The sequence below is a fragment of the Pan paniscus genome, chromosome 7, assembly GCF_029289425.2.
Source record: "Pan paniscus chromosome 7, NHGRI_mPanPan1-v2.0_pri, whole genome shotgun sequence".
In the NCBI taxonomy this organism is placed as follows: Eukaryota; Metazoa; Chordata; class Mammalia; order Primates; family Hominidae; genus Pan; species Pan paniscus.
Window position 1 is genome coordinate 92738632 of NC_073256.2, and position 25401 is coordinate 92764032.

Consider the following 25401-nt stretch of genomic DNA (forward strand, 5'->3'; position numbering starts at 1 on the left):
AGTTACTTGACCTCTCTGAGACTTAACAATAAACTGAACCAATAATAATAGTTGAGAATTAAACAAATACTATATGTAAGGTACTTAGAGCACTGCCTCTACATACAGTCATTCATAACAATAGAGATACGTTTTGAGAGGTGCGTCATTAGGCTATTTTGTTGTGTGAACATCGTAGAGTGTACTTACACAAACCTAGATGATGTAGTCTACTACATACCTAGGCTACATGGGATAACCTTTTGCTCCTAGGCTACAAACTCGCACAGTGTGTTACTGTACTGAGTACTATAGGTAGTTGTAACACAGTGGTAAGTATTTGTGCATCTAACCATGTCTAAACATAGAAAAATTGCAGTAAAAATACAGTATTATAATCTTAGGGACCACTGTTGTGTATGTGGGCCATCATTGACATCATTATGCAGTGCAAGCCATTGCTAGCTGTAATTATTGATGACAATTCAACTTTTAAAAACAGTATTTATTATAAAAAATGTTTCCTTTAGATATCAGTCTTTCCTTGTAAAATAAAAACTGAAAATTAAAATTTTTACTTTAATACACTACAGTGCTATCTCCTTTCTCAGACTCTGATTTCTCCTCACTCTAGGCTAGCATCTATCGTTCTAACCATGGTACCTTCAGTGTTATCTGATCATGCATTCTAAATACTTTGTCCAGATCCTAGTATCTGCAGGCTAATATTCAAACTCTCTAGAAGGGCACCAGGACTTTTCACACATTCCAGAGACTCTCTCTTGCCATTCCTCTGCTGGGTATTTACACAGCCATCAATTCTAACTTTTCACTGCTCTCGTTTGCTATTATTATTCTTTGAGGGAGACTTATGTGTGTGGAGGGGACTCTGGGGAGTATGGACAATGTCACATCCTGGGTCCCCTTCCATAATGCCTGCTAATACCACTCCAAATTCACTCTCTCTTTTAATAATCTTTCCTGCAATTGCCTTAATTCAAACCCTCATTATCCTCGCACTTTAAGCCATCTCTTAACAAATTGGTGGCCCCCAGCCTCACTGCCCTTCAGGCTTACTATCCTTGCTTGCTGGAATGATCTCTAAACTACAAAACTCTATATGTTACTCTCCTTCAAACCATTCAGTGTCCCCTCTGCCAGGTCCTACAAATATTACTCTTTTTTCTGTGCCTCTTGGTACCAGTTACATGCTTCTACCGTAACTTAAAAGGTGTCACACAGTTGTTTATTTAAATACATATCTTCCCTTCTAAATCAGGAGCTCATGGAGAATAGGGCCATAAGAGATGGTTTTGCTTTAATGAATTTATATTATTTCATGATAACATAAATTATTGTATTATTGTGTCATCTGTCTGTTGTCACTAATCTGTGAACTCTTTAAGGGGAGACTAATTGTTTTATTCATTTCTCTTTTTCCTCTATGCCCATGGCATAGGAGGTACTTAGTAATTGGTCAATGAATGATTTGGGAAAAATAATCCAGAATATATACAATTTTTTAGTCTGCTTCAGTCTAAATAAATATATGAAACTATGTATTTGGAATATATATGATTTCATTATGATTATTATATACAATTCAATTATGATTTTAGAAGAAGCATAATTCCTGTACTCTGGAGCCAGAGTGCCTGAGTTTGAATTCTGGCTCTGCCACTTACAAGCTTGGGGAAGTTTTCTTGAGAAAGCTCATCAAAATTGTGTTTGTTGTTTGTCTGTAGAAGAAGAATGATAATAGTAACTGTCTTTTAAGTTAATAGAACTAAATGAATAATATTTATAACGTATCTATGACTTTAGACTCTATAATAGTGTCTACCACCTAGTAAATGTTCTACAAGTGTTTGTTAAATAAAAACATAATAGTTTTTATTCTCATTGCTTTTGATGATAGGTAATGGTCTTGAAATACAATGATTTAGAAAAAATCGTCCCGTGCTTTCTAGTGGTGTTTTGAACTAGAAGTTTTTTTACTCAATGATTTTTAATATTGTACATTCTAGAATGATCATATATATTCCTTCAACATTTAGAGAGTACCTGTGTGTGATCTCTCTCAGGAAACACTTACATATTTTCTCTTTGTATTATTTTTCTGTTGCCATTATAACAAATTACCACAAACTTAGTTGCTTAAAACAACGTAAATTTATTATATTATTATTCTATAGATCAGATGTCTGACAATAATCTCACCAACCTAAGATCAAGTTGACAGCAGGGTAGCACTCTTTACTGGAGAGTGCAGGCTAGAATCTGTTTTCTTGCCTTTTCCCATTTTGGAGGCTGTCCACATTCATTGGCTCTTGGCCCCCTTCTTCTACCTTCAAAGCCTGCAATGTTGCATCTCTCTAATCATTCTGGCATAATCACAAGTGTTTCTCTGACCACAGCCAGGAATGGTTCTCTGCTTTTAAAGGATTCTTGTGATAAAATTGGACCCACCTGGATAAACCATGTCAGTCTTCCCATTTCAAGAACCTTAACTTGATTACATGTGCAAAGTTCCTTTCCCTATGTAAAGTAATTTATTCATAAGTTCTATGGATTGGAGTATGGACTTCTTTGGAGGACTGTTATTCTGCCTACCACACTCTTGTACTGTAAATGAGTCACTGTGGAAAGGTAATAGGTTGTAGCTTCTGAAAATAAAGATAAATGTTAGCTAGATTGTTAACAGTAGTGTCAGTATCACTTATGACTCTACTGGTTGTTGAGAGCAAAGTTGGCTTAGTAGAATGCTTAGGTACTGCAGGGCTCACTGATTATGTCTCTGTCTCCTAGGATTTTTATTCTACTAGAGAGGGAAGAATACATTCATATTTGTTGCATATCTGCCGTGTCCTAGGTACTCTACAATGAACTACAGATACATTAATCCCATTTAATTTCCACAATAACTTTATGAGGTGTGGTAGGAGGCCTTCTAAGATGACCCAATGATCTCCATCACATAGCACTCACCCCCTTGTATAATCTCCCTCCTTTGAATGTAGGCTTAACCCAGTGACTCTACCAATGAACAGAGTAGGACAATAGTGATAGTATATCATTTCTGAGATTGGATTCCAGAAAACTATGACTTGTCTCTCACTTACACTGTCTCTCTCTTGCCCTCTTATTTGCTTGCTTTGATGAAGCAAGCTGCAGTGTGGTAAACTGCCTTTGAAAGAGACCCACATGTCAAGAAACTGAGCATCACCTGTGACCAACAGCCAGAAAGTAACTGAAGCCCCAAGATGAACAGCTTGTGCAAAACTAAATTCTGCCTACAACAAGAGCATGAATTGAGATGCAGATCCTTCCCTAGTTGATCCTTGAAATGCTTGCAGCTCTATGGACACCTTGATTGCAGCCTTGTGAGAAATTCTGAACTAGAGGACCTCGTATGCCTTACCCATAGGACTTACAAGATAATACGTGTTTTTCAAAAAAGTAAGTTTGGGGATAATTTCTTATGCAGCAATAGATAATGAATAATAAAGTAAATACAGTTTTTTGCTGTTGACTTCAAAAATGTTTAAAGATTTTACTGTTATATAATTGTACATATTTATGGGGTACATGTGATATTTTGATACATGCATACAATGTGTAATGATCAAACTGGGGTAATTTGAATATCCATCACCTCAAATGTTATTTAGTGGTATTGGGAACATTCCAAATCTTGTAGGTATTTTGAAATATACAAAAAGTTAATTATATATATAAATATATGTCATATATTATTAATATATTAATAATATATGCCATATATATGTATGTATGTATAAATGCCATATATATTAATTACATGTATGGCATGTTTTCTTTTATACATTTATCCACTGATAAACACTTAGGTTCCTTCCTTACCTTGGCTATTGTGAATAGTGCTGCAATAAACATGGGAGTGTAGATAATCTCTTTGATGCACTAATTTTCTTTCTTTTGGATGTATACCTAGCAGTGAGAATACAGGATCATATGGTAGATATATTTTTAGTTTTTTGAGGAACTTTCATACTGTTTTTTACAGTGGCTGTGCTTATTTACATTCCCACCAACAGTGTGTAAGTGTTCACATCCTTGCCAGTATTTATTATTTTTTGTCTTTTTGATAATTTTAACTGGAGTGAAGTGATATAATTGTGGTTTTGATTTGCATTTCCCTAATGATTAGTGATGTTGGGTATTTTTTTTATACCTGTTGGCCATTTGTATGTATTCTTTTATGAAGCATCTATTTAGATCATTTGTCCATTTGTAAATCAGATTGTTTTTTTGCTATTGAGTTGTTTGAGTTTCTTATATGTTCTGGTTATTAATCCCTTGTTGGATGGATAGTTTGCAAATATTTTATCCCATTCTGCAGGTTGTCTCTTTATTGATTGTTTCCTTTGCTGTGCAGAAGCTTTGCTTTAGTACAGATAATAAAACAAATACTTGGAAAGATTAGGCAACTTCCTGGGTCACTTAATTATTAGTAGAAGCTCTTTCCACTGCAAATAGTGATGATAATAGTAATAAAATTGAAGTATTAGTAGTTGCTTATGTTTATTGAGCAATTACTAGGTATTAGACAACTTTCGATGCATTTTATATGTTATAATCTTAGATTATTACAACTTTATAAAGTAGGTACTATAATTATCTCATTTGATAAATGATGAAATTGGATTTAAGAGAGGTCAAACTATATTCCCAAGATCCGCAGTGAGCCAGTAGATTGGCAGGATTTGAACTCAGGTTGTATGGCTCTTGAGTTCTCACTCTTACCACTATAATAAATTGTTCCCTAAAGATCCATGTTATGAGGCAAAAGGTGATGGTGCAGCAGGAAGAAATGAAAGATTACAGTCTGTCAGGCAAATGAGATTATCCCTGACCGAGTTATTAGGAAATGCTGTGGCACTAGGAAGGTATCCGACATGGTTCTGAAAGGCTGGGTAGAATTTAAGCTTCTGGCTGTTGGAGGAAAGAGCATAATCAGCTGAGCAAGACAGCTGGAGAAGCATGAGCTGGAAGACACCAGCTCACAGCATCTAGAGCTGCATCAGGATGAGGAAAAGTGGGAGATAAATTTAGAAAGATAGTTTGGGGCCTGGAGATAGTTATGTAAAAAAAAAAAAGAATGTATTGTTTATAAAATTATTGATTCTTGAGGTTTGTGACTAGTAGTTTAAATCAACTACATCTTAAACTATTTAGTGGCACTATTATAGAGATGATATTCGGGTAAATTTGAAACACACAGAGAATCAGATTGTATAGATTGTATGAAAATATGAAATTTAGTTTCAGTACAGTACAAAAGAAAACTATGAATGTACACTGAACATTTTGTGTGGTTAAACTTCTTGACACATTAAAAAATGTGTTAAGTTTATATTTAGTTTCAGCAAAACTGCATGAATCATTATATATCAACATATACAGGTATTTTTTTTCTTATAAAAATAGTATTATTGGTGGTTACATTCAAAGAACATTAAGCATTCCACTAAAAACAGAGCTTATAGAAATGAAGAAAAAATTTCATTATGATTGTGTTTTAGTTACCTGGGAGTAGGCCTTAAAAACAGAAGTATTTTTTTCTTCAAAACATTCAGATTCACTAGATGAAAATTTAATTTTGTAGGATGTCTGTACAGTTCAACTTTGATTATGGTGTGAGCTTTCAATTTAGACAATTTATCATTACATGGAGAGGAATTTTTTCTCTTAAGCCAGATTGAGTTTTCTTTCCAGGGAATAGATGAATCCAGGAGAAATCTTTCCACAGCTTATACCTAGCCAATGGACAGCTCATTGAATAATGGCAAAAGGAAAATATGTAATATCTTTTCCTATAGTCTCTCTTTGACCTTGACTTATCTCAAAATTCTCCTGTTCATAGATTAAAGCAGTTTACATTTCGATTCCTAAATTTGGGGGTTGGACTTCTGCTTCAAAACAGTACAAAGCAGGCAGTTGATAATATAAAATATATGCAGAGGCCTGACTGATTTGCCTCTGACAGTTGTGTGACCTTTGGAAGGTCTCTTAACTGTCAAGGCCCTCAGTTTCTTAATCTCTCATCTGTTTGACATGTCCTCTAAAATTTTTCTTTTGTTTTAATGGATTAGGATTCTACAGGCCAATTTTTTATGGCTGCAGTTTCAACCTGATCGTGCAGTTAAACATGTGGGCCTTTGTGCTGTCTATATGTTTTATTTGAAGTCATCTTTTCTATGTCTGTAGCTTTACAGGAATAACATAATTACATCCATAAGAGAGGCTAAGTCCTAAATTCCTAGCCTAGCCCAAGTTTGGCTTCACTTCTTGCTAATTTTGATCTTAAAATTTAGGAGAGGCTACTCCCTCTACCTCATAGCCAGACAGATTCTGTACCATCCCTAGAGGAATAATCTTGAAGCCCTTTCATTTTAAAATATCTCCCTTTTCTGTATGTATTTAAGTGTTTGTACTATATATCTTACTGCCATAACAGAGGAAGCCAGTGAGGTAATGAGAACAAATATATGGCAATTATTTGACCTGACATCATTAACCTTAACAGCCTCAGCATCCAATACCTACCTTCATCCCCAGCCCCCACGCTCCCACCTGGAAGACTGCAGTGACCCTTAGAGGCAGGACATTTCTTTGAAAAGAAGCCTTTGGAACTCTGTCTGGATAGGGTATTTTGAACACTCATTACTTCAGAGTTTCAGGACGAGTCTGAGGTCAATATTCTTGTATCCTACAAAAAATATGAGTAGAATAAAGGATTATATACATACACTAGCATTTCACATGATTTCCAAACAGTCAGAAAGTATCCAGAAGTCCTGGTTTTTCTTGAGTTCCTAAATTAATGAATTTTTCCTCCTCATTTTAGAAGGATCTAATGATTAAACATTGCTCCCAAGTACTTCTGGGTCATAGAAATTCTCTGAGAGTTGGATAAAGAAGATGCTGTAGAGTTACAAGAACTGGGCTTGAAGTTAAGGAGACCTGATAGCTTATATCCACATACTCATTGAGTTGAGTGCCCTTGAGCAAATGATAGAACATCTGAGGGCTTTAGTACTTCATGCGAAAATGAAGAATATGGGCTAGATAAATTTAGTGAACTTTTCCAATTCTAAATTTATATGATTCTAAGAGTAAGTTGCCAAGTGTCTATAGATACTTTGGATTACACCCAGGCACCAAGGCGAATGTCAACGGGTAGTGCTGCTTAGCTAGGCTTTGACATTATCCAGAGTAGTAGAGGTGGAAGCTTAATTCGTTTGGTTTCCAAAAACTACTGAGGGATGAGTAGCCCTGAGAATATAAGACTAGGCTAGTCTTTGCTACACCATCTTGAAGTGTTTTGTTTTATAATATTCAGTTTACAGAGATTTAGTAAATTTAAGGTGACTTTTAGCCATTATTATAGAAAGACAGTATAAAATCTATGATTTCTTTACTTATTCCTTTTAAATCCTATTATTTAAAAATTATCCTTGTTAGAAAATCTTACTAAGGTTTATTAATCAAATGGCAATCAATGAAATAAGATGTGTACTGAATGTATGACACTATATTAGTCACTTTGGGAGGATATAAACATTTGTGGGAGCGTGCTTGCCCTTAGTTTGTATGTTAGGAGAAGAGAAAAGTCACTAAGAAATAAAAATATGAAAAAGAATGAAAGAATCAAAATGCTCAGGACATTTTGCAGGAGAATGGAATTAATCTAAAAGAAAGAATGTATCCTTTGGTTTTTTAATGAAATAACTTTGGGAGTACTTTTTAAAATTAAAGATTATTTTACTTAGAAGCAGATTGAAATCTTTCTTTTTCCAGCCTGCAGAGCTCTCTTTAAAGATAAACGTTGCAGTGGTATTTTTAATTATTAAGGCTGGGCACTTATTTCCTTCTTACACTCACACACTTCCAAGGGGATTTGGAACATGGAAGAATTTCATAGCTATTTAGAGAAATGAGAACTTAGGTCTTTATAATTGCAAATGTTACTTTCCAGTTCTAAGTTCAGGCTCTATTCTCCATGGTATTGAATCTTCCAAGTTGTGATACATCAGTATAATGTATGATCTGTGCCTGAACATCCAAACATTTGTAAGTTTCTAGGATAGATGAAGGCAAATTTGTTTCAGCTAGCTTTGTTATGATTTATTTTTTCTAAGTGGTTAGTAACTTACCAATTAAATATATAATTTGGAAAATAAAATTTGATAATTTTTTCTCTTTCACAAGTAATTGTAGCTCAAACACAAAGCAATACTAATGTAGTCTGGCTGTCTATGGGCAGGTTACCTGAAGCAGTGTCTGAGCTTGTTTAGTCATAAGCCTAAGACAACCAGAAAATGTTCATTTTGGGAAGATGATGATTTCTGCTCACCTATCAGAACCTCAAACTACATGTGTGCTTAAGTAGTGTTTAGTGAAGGTAAATATTTCTTTTTTTTTTTAGACATGGTCACTTGATTTAATAACAATACATATACCATGTTATCACTATGGAATGTAAATTCAGGTTAGACAAGAGAATTTCACAAGTGTAATAGCATTCTGTAGTATATAAAAGTGTGTATACACTGTCTGACCAAACCAGCTTGCTCATAAAGCATTAATCAATTCCATTATACGTAATTTGTTTAGTTTAATGTTTATAATTCTTAGGGAGAAAATAAGAAAAGCACACATTTATTTATTTATTTATTTATTTATTTATTTATTTATTTAGAGACAGGGTCTCACTCTGTTGCCCAGGCTGGAGTGCGGTGGTGTGATCTCAGCTCACTGCAGCCTCTGCCTCCCAGGCTCAAGCAATTCTCCTGCCTCAGCCACCTGAGCAGCTGGGACTACCTGTGTGCGCCGCCACACCTAGCTAATTTTTGTATTCTTAGTAGAGACAGGGTTTAATTATGTTGCCCAGGCTGGTCTCGACCTCCTAAACTCAAGCAATCCGCCCACCTCGGCGTCCCAAAGTGCTGGGATTACAGGCATAAGCCACCGTGCACAGCCAGCAACGCACACATTTAGAAAGTGTTTATTTACCTTTCTATGAGTGCTTAAAATACACATTTCTATTTCAAGATGATATTTAAAAATTATTCTAATATAACAGCCGCAAAAATATAATTCTACAATTACAAGAGAACTAAACTAGAATCCATAAGTTATTCTCATGTTTATAATTACGTTTTTGGTTGTTGTTGTTGTTTGTTTTTTTTGAGACGGAATCTCACTCTGTCGCCCGGGCTGGAGTGCAGTGGCGCGATCTTGGCTCACTGCAAGCTCCGCCTCCCGGGTCCACGCCGTTCTCCTGCCTCAGCCTCCCGAGTAGCTGGGACTACAGGCGCCCGCCACCACACCTGGCTAATTTTTTTGTATTTTTAGTAGAGACAGGGTTTCACCGTGTCAGCCAGGATGGTTTCGATCTCCTGACCTCGTGATCCACCCGCCTCGGCCTCCCAAAGTGCTGGGATTACAGACGTGAGCCACCGCACCCTGCTGCAATTCTTTAATAAATACTACTACTCTGCAGCCCTATTGTAAGCTTTCTAGATTTGGTTTAAACACACACACACATATATACTTTCAGCTGTGGGAGGCTTTACAACTTCTATTCCATGCACTTTCTAGACAGAGCTCTAAAAAAGCCAGCCAGTCCACAAGACAGGTAGAAAAAAAGTTAAATTAACTGGGGCAAATAGGACTCTTATATAACATCCAAAACATGAGAGATTCTGCAGCAAACTGGGAGTACTTCAGGGTTGGCGTGCTGTCTTCTTTAGAACTAATTTCACCTCAATAGTTTAAGAAGGTGGACATTTTAACGCTATCCAGTGCATTTAGGTGACATGTTTCTTTTGTGTTAACTTGACTCCCCTGAATGACCTAGTTGGTAAACTAGTCACGAATAATTCGATCACCAGGCAAATCAAGCCTGTAGGAAAGGAAGCCAATATTCGAAATGCCATGTTACCATCTGAACCCACTCAAATAGTTTATTTTTAACATTAATATGTAACTTCAGTAATGAGATGTCTAACTAAAGCAAGCTCCTCCAAGAAGACCAAGACAGCTTCATTTCTTCTAAGGCTTAGGATTGCCCAGAATTCCTAATACATGGAATAGCCCATGCCAAGAGTCATTGCTCCTACAACAAAGTCTTGGGCTGCCACACACACGTGGATCAGATGAAGGGGCATTTTAGTATTTCCCCTGCTCTTCAATTTGTATAATCCCTATGCAACAATTGCTGCAAAACCTGCCATTCCAATGGGGATGAATGGTGTGTCTTTAGCTTTTCTAATCAGTTTGGGTCCCTGATCTTCGTCATATGAAGAAAGGGAAGCATCTGTGTCTGTTGACGTAGTGATTGCTTGAAGAATCTCCCTAGAACTAGCAAACCCCTCACACGCCAGCTGGCTCGAAGCTAAATATTTCTAAGTATTGTCATATATAATTTTTAAAATAATGCTAATTTATAATAATGTACTATAGGTGACTCAGATTTATGATTAAAGTTAGGCTATTTCCCTCTATTTTATAAAATAATAGTAATGGTTAATAGTACCAAATATATGCAACACACTATTGTAAGTATTTTACGTTTATTAATATTAATGCACTTTACATTTGCAACAACCCCATGTAGTAGGCATTGTTATTACCAGATTTCCATTTTACAGATGAAGAAACTGAGACACAGAGAAATTAAATAAATTACCCCAGATCGAAAAGTTGACAGGGCCAGAATGTAATGCCAGGCACCCTGCTCCTGGCATCAGTGCTTTAATCACTATACTATTCTTCCTCTCAATACAGTCTGCACTTCAGCTCCCTTCATTTAGACCTGGAGCCGCATTCTAAACTTGAGTACCTGCAGCCAAAATCTGTTTTTCAGTTAATCACTCGATATTGAATGAATGAAATGGAAAGAAGTCAAATAACTAGCTTATAGTCAGAGCTGGCTACGTTATTTGCAGGGCCAAGTCCATAATGAAACTGCTTGTTCAAAAAATAGGAAAAAAAAGTGTAATTAAATATACTAAAATATAAAGCTTTTCCTTTAGTTTACAATCTTTCTCCTGTCATGATAGTTTTGTTTGCCATTTAGTGTCATCTTAAGAAAAGGAAAATTAAAATTTAAAATGATTAGCATACATTTTATCATTCATCTTTCTATTGTGCAATACCTATTTTTAAATGCAAATATGGGAGTATTTAATTCGCATGTGGAAATTCCACCATGGTTTTATTGTTTTTTATTTTTTATTTTTTTATTTTTTTTATTTTTTTTTAGTTTGCACATGAATATCTTTTTTTTCCTTACCAGAACAGTGGAAACTGCATAAACTAATTCAAATGCTTTTATTTTACTTCTTTACATGCATACATTCTACCAGCATTCTCTACCTTCAGCTTCCTGATGAGTAATGAAAGACAGAAAGAAAATGAAATAGGGGTTGTCCTGTTTTTTTCTTTCCTCCTTTGTCATCATTTTCAATGTAAGTAGGTCATTAACACAGGAAACTAATATGCATAAGAAAGTATGATAAGTTTCCTTGGTTGTTCATGTTTCTTAGAACACTATTGTTTTCTTTCTGTGTTTGAAGCAAGCTCTGGTTTGAATAAAAATCATGGCCTTTTGGGGCTATCAGTGCCTTTGCTTCCTCAGTAGTGGACATAAGACACCGACCTTGAATACTTGACTTGAGTCTCTATGAACTTCCACTTAGCGTGGGTCCACCAGAATCCTGTGCTCCTGGACATCATGAACACTGTGTGAATTGGGAGCTAAGGAATAGAACAGGCCAAGATGCCTGCATTTTGCTTTGTATCTCCTCTATTCCAGTGTATATTCCCCTGACACACTGGACCTCACTTACGAATATGTTTAAATATGAAATTGTTGGCAATTTCAACATGGCAATAGCAGAGCCCTTTTGAGTGCAAGGCACTGTATGACTACTCAGGTCCTACATCTCTGAAGTGGGCCTTGCTCAGGGCCATTAGATGAATTGAAAGCTGGATTGGCCTCACACCATTTTTCCAGTCAACCCCAAACATGGTACTAAAGATAGAAATAATTGGCCTGGGAGGGTTAAGTGTGATCACAGGCGATCAAGCCAAGGTGAGATGGACTTCCAAAGGATTCTTGCCAGGCAGCTTGGAAAATAGTCTGGAGAAGCCAGTTAGTTGCTCGACACCATGCTCAGTAAACACCTTCCACAGGCTGAGGGACTTTCTCAGAATGGCCTGGGTTCTTGTGAGATGGTTCACTCCTGCAGTAAATTGCTGTGCTGATTTGACAGTAGATGATAAATCCAGCAGCCAGAAAGCAAGCAATAATCACACTGCAACCCTGCCTCATAATGCATGCAACATTTTTTGAAGTATTTTCATCCTCATTAGCTTATTCATGCTCATATCTCTATGAGAAAGGCAGGAATTTTTTTCCATTTTACAGCTGAGAAAGCTTAGGAAGTCTAGAATAGGACTGTCTAACAGAACTTTATGCAAAGATGGAGATGTCCTTTACCTGTGCGTCTAATATAATCATCACTAGCCACACATGGCTAGTACCACTGAAAAGCTGAAGTTTAAACTGATTTAATTTGAATTAAATTCAAGTAGCCACATGTATCTAGTGGCTTTTATATTGGACATGCAACTGGAGAACATACATGGTGATGCACTCTCTCTACACATTCACTCACTAAATTACCAGGATCAGAGCCTGAGAGTCTAGGAACTTCTCAAGAGCAGGCTCTTAACCAGGCACTTTTGGCATCTGGGGCCCGTCACTCAAGATCAGCTAATCTGCCTGGCCCTCAGGACACTTCCTCCCGCCTTGTTCAAGTCAACAGCCAGGGGAACAGACTTTACACCGCACATCTCCAGGTGGTGCTAGGTTGGCACTCATGTTTTAGGAAGCCAGCAAGAGGTCTTTTGGATCTAGATATGCCTGTCTGTCTCTTAGAAGATTAACAAGGCAAGGACATCAGACAATCCCAAAATGCTAATCCCATTATCTTTTCAACTCTGTGGAAAAATATCATCCTTCATTTTCTCAGATTTCATTTGCATTCAAGGAAGCTAAAAGTGGTCAAGATGCTTTCCTTCTGGGGTCCCATGTTACAGGAATCTAAAGCCTACTTGATTGACCTGACTGTTTTTACCCTGGGAAGAGGCGTAATTAACCCTGTTCATCTCTAAGACGAAGTTACAGCAGCCCCTATGCCAACTCTGGGAACTCCTATTCAACGTTACTGACCCCTTCATTCCCATACCATCAGGATGAATTTCACTTCAGGCCTAACCTTGCCATCATTGTTTCTCCCAATCCTGGTACAAGCCATTTTAGTGTTAGTATACTTCATCAGGTGGGAAGTGTACTTACCTGAAACACTCCTCCTCTCCCCCACACTACTAACAACTCTCAATTTCTTTCAGTTGATCTGTTGGCCATTTATTCAAATACTGCTAGGTGCTGAAGAGATGCTAAAAAAACATACAGTTACAGTCCCTCGTCTCCATCTCCAAGCTTCCCAGTCTCAAACCAGGTTGGGAAGGCAAGATTCAAACTAGCCATACTTGTCAGTATCTGTCTGTTTATTTACTATCACTCAGATTTCGACCAGATGCTAGAAGAGTATGTACTTATATTCCTACGAAAATGGTATATACAATCACTGGAGAATCTGCTCATGATCTCACTGTCATCCATCCAGAAAAGTTCGTTTTACAACTAGAAGTTTCAGTATCCCCTGATTATCCAAACTTCCTACCACTGCTGTCACACAGCAGTCAGCTACTATTATGAGACTTATGAGCACTCAAGCGTATGGCTTTCAAGTTTATTATTTCCCAGAATCCTTGAGGACTACAATACAAGAATTTTCTCCATCTCTTATACCTCTTCCTAGTTTAAGCCAATTTTCCTCCCCTGGAATACCACAATGACCTCTTAACTCATCCCTACTATCCATTGTACACAATTCAGCTAGAATGATACTTTAGAGAGATAATTTGAAGCACGCCATTTCTCTATTCTAATACCTTTAATGGCACAATATTGTTCTTAGATTAAACACCCAAATCCTGAATATGACTCACAGGTATTGTTAGATCAGCTGTGGCCTCTTCCTCTTCCTATTTCAGCCATTTTACCTTAGCTCTTTGTACTTCAGGCAGTAAGCCTTTTTATGTTTATTAATCAATTAATTCAATAGACATGTATACAGAACCTGGGTGAATAAGACGGAAAACTTCTTCACTTTTGTGGAACTTTTATTTTAATTATAGAAAATAGATAAGTAAAAAGAAAAGATAATTTTAGGTTGTTGAAGGAAATACAGTGAGGTCCTTCAAAGTAGCTTGGAAAAAGCCCTGCTGTAGAGAAGGTGCTATGAGGGCTTCTCTTACATGCCCCACTACTTTCTGTCCTAGGACCATCACTCCTGCTATTCCTTCTTCTTGGAATCCCCTTCCAGAATCTTCTACCACAACTTCTACCCCATTCCACTGAGGCATCTTCTGCTCATTCTTCAGAACACAGTTCAGCTGTCTCTTTCTTAAGTAATCTTTCCTCAATCCCCAGGCAAACTCAGTTTTCCCTGTTACTTTTTCCTTATTTCACTTACCTGAATTATAATTAAATATTTGCTTAATTATTATTATTTTTTCCTAATGTCTGTCTCTTTTACTGTACCACATAAGGGCAGGGGCTGGATCTTCCCTGTCACCTCAGGGCCCCACCTTGAGTCTGTCATATGTAGTTGTTTAGTCTGTATCTGCTGAGTGAATTGATGATAGTGGCTCACTACAAAGTGTTTCTTGCATAGCAAGAGATAAGAAAGGAAACATGTATACATATGTAACAAACCTGCAGGTTGTGCACATGTACCCTAGAACTTAAAGTATAATAACAATAAAAAAAAAAGAAAGGAAACACTTCAGAATATCCCCCTGGTTGGTTCTGATATGCCTTCCATACTTTGGACCATCATCCTCTCCTGTATGCCAAAGAATTGTGTAAGGCCCATGCTGATGGACACTGTGTGTCAGGGGAGGTATCCAAGTTGGCTTTCCTACCAACGCATATGGATAGTCTGTCTTTGCTGGAAAGAGCATTGTGATAGATTACTGTTTAAAGGTCCCCTCTCCCACCCCTCCTGCCATGCCTCTCTCCTTGACTTTGGCCTTAGCTTTGTTAATTTGCCTTGGCCAATAGACCGCTAGAAGAGCGACCACAAGCAGGGAATTGACATGTGGTTAGTAGCTGGGCACATTGTCTTATATTTCTCTCTTCACCATGAGAAGAGCTCCCTGTTGGCTGGGCCCCAAATGAACACATATGGACAGACCTGAGCCCAAACTTCAATGAAGAGCCATGTCCAGCTGGACTAAGGCTTGGAGCGGAGCTGTGCAGCTGAGCCCAACCCAAATCAGCTGAACCTCACTGACCTGCAGACATTTGAGCTAAATAAATATCTATTACACACTGGCAATGTTTTGTGGTTGCTTGTGATGCAGCAAATGCTAACTGACACAGACCTTAAAGCTTGGATAGATTTCTGCAATTGGTCTGAATGTGGTTCCTTTTTCCCAGGGGACTTATGAACAAAAAGTTTATCTGTCTCCAATGATGTACATCTACAATGATGGAACAAAAACAAGATTGTCACAATAAACTTTCCATTTGGAAGACCCAGAGCAGTCAACAATTATTAACAATTGTAAAGTCCTACTAGATAAACAATGTGAGGGGCTGTGAAGGCCATGAGAATGTGTCTGCAGGTTTTAATACAGGGAGCACACTTGACCTAGAGGGGATCCAGTGATACATCCTTCATTGCCTTGGAGTAGAGGCCATGTCTGCCATGGTCTGCTCTTCACCAAAGACTTCGTGAGCAAGAGTTGGAATCCTAAAACAGAATTGTTCCTGGGAGACCTGCTACCCCTTTTTAGACCAACCTTAGCAGCTTTGCTGAGCCTGCCTTCCTCTGTAAAGCAGTTTAGGCACCTTTCCTCAACACACTCTCTCTCTTGCTTTCCTTCATTCACAGTCTAATGGGTTTCCCACCCTTGTCTAACTCTCTCCCTATTTCTTTGCCTGCAGGTGTTTGCTCTACTAAAATCCTTACATGCTTAATTTTGCCTAGGCATTTGCTTTTTGGAGGATCTAAACTAAAAGAAGTGGGAGTAAGTTTGGTTTAGGAAAATAGGAGTAAGATGAAGATTTGGCACTGGCCTACCGACCACTCAGTGGAAAATTAGACACTGCCCTGATAGGCAGGTAGGAGATGAATAGCCCCTGGCACAAGGTGAAGTTCAGTGGCTAATCATTTTGCTGATAATGACCTGGAAAAATGTCCTGGTGAAAGGGAATGCTGAGGAAGGTGCCATGGTGCTGGCATTTGAGATATATAGGATGGACCATGCCTGCCAACACAGTGAAATTGGCTGGTTACCGCCTTGTTGAAATTAGGTGCTTCAGAAGGATAGCTTAAGATTGCCTGACATTAATATGTGATTAATGGCTAAGTGTGAGAACCACAAAGCTTGGATGGCAGTAGAATATTGAAAGAGAGGGATAATCGGCCAGGTGCGGTTGCTCACGTCTGTAATCCCAGCACTTTGGGAGGCTGAGGTGGATGGATCACCTGAGGTCAGGAGTTCGAGACCAGCCTGACCCACATGGAGAAACTCTGTCTCTACTAAAAATACAAAATTAGCTAAGTGTGGTGGCACATGCCTGTAATCTCAGCTACTCGGGAGGCTGAGGCAGAAGAATCACTTGAACCCAGGAGGCAGAGGTTACAGTGAGCTAAGATCATGCCATTGCACTCCAGCCTGAGCAACAAGAGCAGAAGCCCATCTCAAAAAAAAAAAATAATAATAAATGAGAGAGAGAAAGAGAGGGACAATCAAATGGCTAGGAGAACTAATTGTGAGAGTTGCAGAGTTCCAAAGATGATTGAAAACTCAGTCAAATCAGTTCTACTATGTGAAGGTCAGAGCCCTAGGAAGGAAAACTACAGATTCTGATAACTGTGACAGTGCTATCTGGATTTTCCCAAGGATGTTGACTCTGCAACCCTCTCTGGATTCTCTTGGTGTGCAGAAGTTGCCACCTTTCCTTTCTGTAGAAAGATCTACCACTTCAACTATGCTAGAAGATGCTTCAGAACCTCTCCGCACAGGTAACCCATACCCTGTTCTGCCCTCACCACTTCTACTGGCCGCCAGACCTATAACTAGGGACTGGATATTTAAGAGTTCTTGGTCAAAGGGCCAACGTTTAAATCTGAATAAGCAAGAGTTTATTGACTTGGGGAGAGTTTTTGGAAAATAAGTTTTAATACCCTAACAAAGACCCAAGTGATGGGGCACATGTATTATTGGAGTGGCTCTCAGAAACTGGAAAAAAACAGCACCATTTATTGAATAGGAGATCATTTTCCCATTGTTTGTTTTTGTCAGGTTTGTTGAAGATGAGATGGTTGTAGATGTGCGGTGTTATTTCTGAGGTCTCTGTTCTGTTCCATTGGTCTATATGTCTGTTTTGGTGCCAGTACCATGCTGCTTTGGTTACTGTAGCTGTGTAGTATAACTTGAAATCAGGTAGCATGATGCTTCCAGCTTTGTTCTTTTTGCTTAGGACTGTCTTGGCTATACAGGGTCTTCTTTGATTCTGTATGAAATTTAAAGTAGTTTTTTCCAATTCTGTGAAGAATGTCAATGGTGGTTTGATGGAAATAGCATTGAATGTACAAATTACTTTGGGCAGTATGGCCATTGTCACGACATTGATTCTTCCTATCCATGAGGATGGAATTTTTTTTTCCATTTGTTTGTGTCCCCTCTTATTTCCTTGAGCAGTGGTTTGTAGTTCCCCTTGAAGAGGTCCTTCACATCCCTTCTTAGCTACACTCTTAGGTATTTTATTCTCCTATTCAATAAATAGTGCTGGGAAAACTGGTTAGTCATATGCAGAAAACTGAAACTGGACCCCTTCCTTACACCTTTTAGAAAAATTAGCTCAAGATGGATTAAAGACTTAAATGTAAAACCCAAAACCATAAAAATCCTAGAAGAAAAGGCAATATTATTCAAGACATAGGCATGGGCAAAGGCTTCATGACAAAAATGCCAAAAGCAATTGCAATGAAAGCCAAAATTGACAGATGGGATCTAATTAAACTAAAGAGCTTCTGCACAGCAAAAAGAAACTATCATCAGAGTGAACAGGCAACCTAGAGAATGGGAGAAAACTTTTGCAATCTACCCATCTGACAAAGGTCTAATACCCAGAATTTACAAGGAACTTAGACAAATTTTACAAGAAAAAAAATCCCATCAAAAGGTGGGCAAAGGATATGAACAGACACTTCTCAAAAGAAGACATTTATATGCCAACAAATATATGATAAAAAGCTCAACATCACTGGTCATTAGAAAAAGGCAAATCGAGTCAGGCGTGGTGGCTCACCCCTGTAATCCCAGCACTTTGGGAGGCCGAGGCAGGTGGATCACAAGGTCAGGAGATTGAGACCATCCTGGCTAACACGGTGAAACGCTGTCTCTGCTAAAAATACACGCAAAAAATTAGGCAGGCATGGTGGCACGCACCTGTAGTCCCAGCTACTCAGGAGGCTGAGGCAGGAGAATGGCGTGAACCCAGGAGGCAGAGCTTGCAGTGAGCGGTTATCACGCCACTTCACTCTCCAGCCCAAGCCCAGGTGACAGAGCTAGACTCCATCTCAAAAAAAAAAAAAAAAAAAGGAAAGAAAAAAGACGTAGAGAGAAGAATCAAATAGACGCAATAAAAAATGATAAAGGGGATGTCACCACCAATCCCACAGAAATACAAACTACCATCAGAGAATACTACAAACACCTCTACACAAATAAACTAGAAAATCTAGAAGAAATAGATAAATTGCTCGACACATACACCCTCCCAAGACTAAACCAGGAAGAAGTTGAATCTCTGAATAGACCAATAACAGGCTCTGAAATTGTGGCAATAATCAATAGCTTACCAACCAAAAAGAGTCCAGGACCAGATGGATTCACAGCCAAATTCGATCAGAGGTACAAGGAGGAACTGGTACCACTCCTTCTGAAACTATTCCAATCAATAGAAAAAGAGGGAATCCTCCCTAACTCATTTTATGAGGCCAGCATCATCCTGATACAAAAGCTGGGCAGAGACACAACCAAAAAAGAGAATTTTAGACCAATATCCTTGATGAACATTGCTGCAAAAATCCTCAATAAAATACTGGCAAACGGAATCCAGCAGCACATCAAAAACTTATCCACCATGATCAAGTGGGCTTCATCCCTGGGATGCAAGGCTGGTTCAATATACGCAAATCAATAAATGTAATACAGCATATAAATAGAACCAAAGACAAAAACCACATGATTATCTCAATAGATGCAGAAAAGGCCTTTGACAAAATTCAACAACGCTTCATGCTAAAACCTCTCACTAAATTAGGTATTGATGGGACATATCTCAAAATAATAAGAGCTATCTATGACAAACCCACAGCCAATATCATACTGAATGGGCAAAAACTGGAAGCATTCGCTTTGAAAACTGGCACTAGACAGGGATGCCCTCTCTCACCACTCCTATTTGACATAGTGTTGGAAGTTCTGGCCAGGGCAATCAGGCAGGAGAAGGAAATAAAGGGTATTCAATTAGGAAAAGAGGAAGTCAAATTGTCCCTGTTTGCAGATGACATGATTGTATATCTAGAAAATCCCATTGTCTCAGCCCAAAATCTCCTTAAGCTGATAAGCAACTTCAGCAAAGTCTCAGGATACAAAATCAATGTACAAAAATCACAAGCATTCTTATACAGCAATAACAGACAAACAGAGAGCCAAATCATGAGTGAACTCCCATTCACAATTGCTTCAAAGACAATAAAATACCTAGGAATCCAACATACAAGGGATGTGAAGGACCTCTTCAAGGAGAACTACAAACCACTGCTCAATGAAATAAAAGAGGATACAAACAAATGGAAGAACATTCCATGCTCATGGGTAGGAAGAATCAATATTGTGAAAATGGCCATACTGTCCAAGGTAATTTATAGATTCAATGCCATCCCCATCAAGCTACCAATGACTTTCTTCACAGAACTGGAAAAAACTACTTTAAAGTTCATATGGAACCAAAAAAGAGCCCGCATCGCCAAGTCAATCCTAAGCCAAAAGAACAAAGCTGGAGGCATCACACTACCTGACTTCAAACTATACTACAAGGCTACGGTAACCAAAACAGCATGGTACTGGTACCAAAACAGAGATAGAGATCAATGGAACAGAACAGAGCCCTCAGAAATAATGCCGCATATCTACAGCTATCTGATCTTTGACAAACCTGAGAAAAACAAGCAATGGGGAAAGGATTCCCTATTTAATAAATGGTGCTGGGAAAACTGGCTAGCCATATGTAGAAAGCTGAAACTGGATCCCTTCCTTACACCTTATACAAACATTAATTGAAGATGGATTAAAGACTTAAATGTTAGACCTAAAACCATAAAAACCCTAGAAGAAAACCTAGGTATTACCATTCCGGATATAGGCATGGGCAAGGACTTCATGTCTAAAACACCAAAAGCAATGGCAACAAAAGCCAAAATTGACAAATGGGATCTAATTAAACTAAAGAGCTTCTGCACAGCAAAAGAAACTACCATCAGAGTGAACAGGCAACCTACAAAATGGGAGAAAATTTTCGCAACCTACTCATCTGACAAAGGGCTAATATCCAGAATCTACAATGAACTCAAACAAATTTACAAGAAAAAAACAACCCCATCAAAAAGTGGGCAAAGGACATGAACAGACACTCCTCAAAAGAAGACATTTATGCAGCCAAAAAACACATGAAAAAATGCTCACCATCACTGGCCATCAGAGAAATGCAAATCAAAACCACAATGAGATACCATCTCACACCAGTTAGAATGGCAATCACTAAAAATCAGGAAACAACAGGTGCTGGAGAGGGTGTGGAGAAATAGGAACACTTTTACACTGTTTGTGGGACTGTAAACTAGTTCAACCATTGTGGAAGTCAGTGTGGCGATTCCTCAGGGATCTAGAACTAGAAATACCATTTGACCCAGCCGTCCCATTACTGGGTATATACCCAAAGGACTATAAATCATGCTGCTATAAAGACACATGCACACATATGTTTATTCGGCACTATTCACAATAGCAAAGACTTGGAACCAACCCAAATGTCCAACAATGATAGACTGGATTAAGAAAATGTGGCACATATACACCATGGAATACTATGCAGCCATAAAAAATGATGAGTTCATGCCCTTTGTAGGGATATGGATGAAATTGGAAATCATCATTCTCAGTAAACTATCGCGAGGACAAAAAACCAAACACCGCATATTCTCACTCATAGGTGGGAATTGAACAATGAGAACACATGGACACAGGAAGGGGAACATCACACTATGGGGACTGTTGTGGGGTGGGCGGGGGTGGAGGGATAGCATTAGGAGATATACCTAATGCTAAATGACGAGTTAATGGGTGCAGCACAGCAGCATGGCACATGTATATGTATGTAACTAACCTGCACATTGTGCACATGTACCCTAAAACTTAAAGTATAATAATAATAAAATAAAATAAAAAAATAAACAAAACAAAAAAGACCAAAAAGAAAAAAAAAAAAAAAGAAAAGAAAAAAGACGCAAATCAAAACCACAATGAGCTACCATCTCATGCTAGGCAGAATGGTGTTTATTAAAAAGTCAAAAAATAGTAGATACTGTCAAGGCTGTGGAGAAATGGAAATGCTTTTACACTGTTGGTGGGAGTGTAATTTAGTTCTACCACTGTGGAAGACAGTGTGGTAATGCCTCAAGGGTCTAGAACCAGAAATACCATTTGACCCAGCAATCCCACTATTGGGTATATACCCAAAGGAATAGAAATCATTCTGCTATGAAGACACATGCACATTGTATGTTTATTGCAACACTATTTACAATAGCAAAGTAATGGAACCAACCCAAATGCCCATCAATAATAGACTAGATAAAGAAAATGTGGCACATATGCATCATGGAATACTATGCAGCCACAAAAAAGAATGAGATCACGTCCTTTAGAGGGACATGGATGAAGCTGGAAGTCATCATCCTCAGCAAACTAAAACAGGAACAGAAAGCCAAACACCACGTGTTCTCACTTATAAGTGGGAGTTGAAAAATGACTACACATTGACACAGGGAGGGGAACAACACACACCAGGGCCTGTTGAGGGGTGGGGAGCGAGGGGAGGGAACTTAGAGGATGGGTCAATAGGTGCAGCAAACCACCATGGCACACTTATACCTATGTAAAACCTGCACGTTCTGCACATGTATCCTGGAACTTAAAATAAAATAAAGAAAAAAAAAAGAAACCCAGAAAAAATAACGGCCAATTGTCAGTAAATTAAGAAATGCTTGGTTAACTTGGCAGATATTAAAAGAAGGAAAAAAAAAACAAAGCTTGAGTAAAGTGGGCATGTTGGATTGGATATATATAATGTAAAGCCAGACGAGCCATGAAAGGATTATGTCCCAGGAGAGGCTCAGAGGAAATACGTTCACTAAAGCCATTAGGAATGTGCTGGTGAGAGAGAGGTACTTCAGGGATGAAGTAGGATAGGCAGGCACAGACAGAGCTGGGCTTATTTCGTGAACTGATGACTTATGGGGCCCATCAATAGTAGAGGCTGGTGGTGGTGGAAAACCATCAGAAGCCAGGAGGCCACAATTACTGTAAAACTGGTGAGCTCAAAGGGAATTGTGGAGATGATGAATAACATATGGTGTCCCAGGGGCAAATAAGCCTGCTGCTTAACATTGATGGTGGGGGCAGAGAGAAAGCAAGAGTGAGAGCAAGAGTGAGAGTGAGAGAGAGAGAGAGAGAGAGAGAGAGAAAACAAATGATGGAGGAGAAAGAGGCTGAAAAGTTGTCCTGCCCAATAAAAAAAAAAATCCCTTTCTCTGTCCCCAGACATAAATCAATTTTCTTTTTTTTTTTTTTTGTTTTGAGATGGAGTCTCACTCTGTCACCCAGGCTGGAGTGCAATGGTGTGATCTCGGCTTGCTGCAATCTCTGCCTCTCGGGTTCAAGCTATTCTCCTGCCTCAGCCTCCCAAGTAGCTGGGATTACAGGCGTGCACCACCACACCTGGCTAATTTTTGTATTTTTAGCAGAGACGGGGTTTTACCATGTTGACCAGCTGGTCTTGAACTCCTGACCTCAGGTGATCTGCCCACCTCGGCCTCCCAGACAGCTGGGATTACAGGCGTGAGCCACTATGCCCAGCCCATCAGTCAATTTTCAAGTCTGGAACCCACTGGCTGAAGAGGTGACTGGATGCCTAAGAGGAGACCCTCTTGAATTCTATGACATTTATATGCCATGACAATCCCCTCATCTTTCCCCAAAAGGAATTACATGTACTTGGGAAATAGTACACTGGATAAAGGGGAATAGCAGAATATTTGAGGACTATTGGACTCAAGGTCTGAGTTGACATTGATAGCCAGAGACCCGAAGTGTCATCATGGCCTCCTGTTGAGGTGGGGTTATGGAGGACAGGTAATAAATGAAGATCTAACTAAAATCCATGTCACAGTGAGTCCGCTTGTCCCAATGACCCACTCAGTGGTCATTTTTCCAGTCCCCAAGTGTGTAATCAGAATTGACATACCAGGAAATTGAATTCTCACATTGGCTCTGTGGAGAAAAACCTATTATAATAGGGGAGGCTAAAGAGAAAACTTTGAAATTCCCTCTCCCTAACCCCCAGCCAAGATAGTAAATCAAAACAATATTTTATCCCAGTGGACATGGTAGAGTTAAGTGGCACTATTAAAGAGCTAGATGATACAGGGGTAATGATCTCTGTCACATACCAATTTAATGCCACTCTGGCCCCTGCAGCAGCCAGATTGAGCCAGGAAAACGGCTGTAGACTAATGCAGGCTAAACAAGTAGTAGCCATGATTGCAGCCGCTGCACCAGATTTGGCACTGTTGCTAAAACAGATCAACAAGACCTCAGGTACATGGATGTAGCCAATGATTTGGCAAATGTTTTATTTTTCATTCTAATGATAAAAGGAAATCAGAAACAGTTCGCATTTGTATGCATCAGATGACAATATTCATTTGTAGAAGGAGGAAGAAGTTCAAGTTTGAATTATCAGTGTATTGGGTAGGTAGTGAGTGCCAGCCAGAAGTAGAATATAACTATATTACTGTCTCTCTACAGACAGTAGAGGCAGCAAAGCTTCTCAATGGAAAAACAAACAAACAACAAACAAAAACAAACTAATGTACTTGGTAGTCTACTTTGTGTGGAAGGAGAAATAGCCTGAGGTGAGAATATTCATAGATTCCCAGCCAGCAGAGTGGCCAGCGGCCAGGTGATCTTCAGGGGTCTGGAAGGAAAATGACTGAAAGGTTGGAGATAAGGAGACCTGGAGGAGAGGCATGTGGATAAATGTATGGGAGTGTGAACAAAGTGCAAATTGTTATTTATCCTTAATGACCACCAGAAGGTACCGATCACGGAAGAGGCACTAGGAAACCAAGCACAGAAAATAACTTGACCAGGGCCGGGCGCCGTGGCTCACGCCTGTAATCCCAGCACTTTGGGAGGCTGAGGCGGGTGGATCACCGGAGGTCAGGAGTTTGAGATCAGCCTGGCCAACATGGCAAAACCCTGTCTTTACTAAAAATACAAAAATTAGCCGGGAGTGGTGGCAAGCACCTATAATCCCAGCTATTTGAGAGGCTGAGGCGGGAGAATCGCTTGAACCTGGAAGGTGGTGGTTGCAGTGAGCCGAGATCGTGCCACTGCACTCCAGCCTGGGCTACAGAGCGAGACTCTGCCTCAAAAAAAAAAAAAATAACTTGACCAAGTGATATGAGCCAATGCCGGCCACCCTAGAACTGACATGGTGGGCACATGAATGAAGCAGCCACAGAGGGAGAGACAGAGGCTATTTATGGGACCAACAGTGTGGACTCCCACTTTGGCCCAAGGACAAAACCACTCCTCAGTGGGTTTGCTAGTGAATGGCAGTCTAGAATGCTTCCACCTAACCTTCTTTTCTCTTCTTCAGTCAGGGACAGACTTGTATCATTGTCTGACAGACTCTCAGAGCCTTATCCGGCTCCCTTCCAATTCCCTTCCACATAGGAATTTTCCCTAATAAAATCATTTCATGTTTGTTTCTGTCCTGGAATCTGCTTCTTGCAGACCTTGTCTTACATAGTTGCCTACCCTAGGAATGCAGAAATGTCCTTTGATTAGGCTCCAATTCTATTCCCTGAAAGTAGC

General features: G+C 39.0%; 1 protein-coding gene across 1 annotated transcript in view; it reads left to right on the forward strand.

The window, feature by feature from the left end:
• The window catches only part of LOC106635048 (uncharacterized), a 259340-nt gene that overhangs the window by 3148 nt on the left and 230791 nt on the right, over positions 1-25401 (forward strand). Inside the window, exon 3 of the mRNA XM_063606829.1 lies at positions 3144-3438. The gene's annotated coding sequence lies outside the window, so the exon portion shown is untranslated. The remainder of the gene's footprint in view (positions 1-3143; positions 3439-25401) is intronic.